This window comes from Elephantulus edwardii, unplaced genomic scaffold (assembly GCF_000299155.1).
Source record: "Elephantulus edwardii isolate Elephantulus edwardi_28Jun2011 unplaced genomic scaffold, EleEdw1.0 scaffold00059, whole genome shotgun sequence".
NCBI classification, from domain to species: Eukaryota; Metazoa; Chordata; class Mammalia; order Macroscelidea; family Macroscelididae; genus Elephantulus; species Elephantulus edwardii.
Genome location: NW_006399809.1, coordinates 6,461,099 through 6,463,013, shown reverse-complemented (window position 1 = coordinate 6,463,013; position 1,915 = coordinate 6,461,099).

The window sequence follows — 1,915 nt, the reverse complement described above, 5'->3', positions numbered from 1 at the left end:
TTGGACATATTTCAAGGAGGGACCAGTCCTTGGAGAAGGACATCATGCTTAAGGGGGTTGAGGGACAGCACAGGAGAGGAAGACCTTTGATGAGATGGATTGATTCAGTGACTGGGGTAATGGGGGTAGGTGTGTCAGAGACAAAATTGGCACAGGAAAGAGCAGGGTTTAGAGCTATTGTACATACAGTTGTTAGGAGTTGCAGGAAACTCGATGGCATATAACAACAACATATAAAATATATATGCATATAAAAATTTATATATGTACATGAAATTTATATATGAGTATAAAATTTATATCTTCTTCAGTATGGATTGCATCTCAATGCCAGGAAAACGATTGGCAGCATCATGATGGATGGACAGAAGATTGAAACTATCAACAGCTTCATCTTGCTTGGATCCACAATTAACACTTGGTATGCAATGCACTGAGAAAATCTGCAGTAAAGCACCTTTCCAAAGTATTGAGGAGTAGTGATGTCAGTTTGAGGACTAAGGTGTGTCTGATTCAGGCCATAGTCTTTATTATCGATTATTAGCTATGCATCTGAGACCTGGACACTGAATAAGGATGATAGAAAAAAGAATTCATGCCTTTGAGCTGTGATGTTGGAGAAGAGCACTGAACATCCCATGGATGGCCAAGAGAAAGAACTGATATGTCTTGGAGAGGGGGGCAGTCAGAGTGCTCTTTGCAGGCAAGAATTATGAGGCTTTGCCTTACGTACTTTAGACATGTTTCTATGAGGGGCTATTCCTTGGAGAGCGACATGATGTTAGGAAGGGTGGACGGCCAGTGAAGAACAGGAAGACCCTCAACCAGATCAATTGATACACTGACTACTGCTTGTGATCAGGAAGTGTGAGGCTGGTGCAGGATATAACAGGGATCAGATCTTTTGTTCATAGGGTTTCTATGAGTCGTGCTCGACTCAACGGCACCTAAGGACAACTCATGACAACAACAACAAAATATATAAACAAATATATACTGTCAGTGAGTCAGTTTCCACTCCTAGCAGCACTCCTTTAGGTTTCTGAGGCTGTAAATGCAATGAGAGGAGAACTCTTATCCTTCTGTCTCAGAATGGCTGATGGATTTGAGTTAGCAGCACAACACACCACCTATTATGCCAGATATGTATTTCAATGTAAATTAAACATTTAATATTCAAAACACACACATACATACAGAATGAAGGCTATTGATCATTTACTTTCACAAAAAGAGAGATTATACTAGTTCCATTCTTTAGTATTTTGGATTCCTAATTTAAAAATATGCTTTAGAATTCCTCCACGTCAACTAGTATAGCTCTAAGGAAATTTTTAAAAAAAATTATTTTATATTGGTTTATATACAAAATTGGTATACATTGTTTCACATTTCCCTTCATTCACATTGTGTTTCATACAATCATTCCTGTACATTGTGTTTTATAAAAGTAATCACCCCTGAACTATGCCTGCCATTACCCTTTCTTTGATTTTCTGTGCTGAGCTATGCCTCCATTCATTTAACCACTTCATTACATGTATCCAAAGGTGTATCCGTTTGTTTTCAGAATTTGGGGCACCACAAACTCTGGGGAAACAAAAATCCTAGTGTATGTTTTTATTCTCAGATACTTCGTTTCTAGGTGTTAGGTGTAAAATCTTTTCAAAGAAATTTTACCAGATTTTTTTCCACAAAAACCTAAGCAGTCCACCTTGGTAATAACAGTGAGCAAGCATGTCTCCTTCTCTATCAGCTCATCCACAATAGATGAAAGGCTTTTTAAATTTTAGCAATTTGATTGGCACATAGTCACAATTCACTGTTGATTCAGTTTGTTTTTTCACTCACTATTGTTGTTGGTGGGGAGAATTGATGCCTTTGAGCTGTGGTGCTGGAGAAGAGTATTGAATGT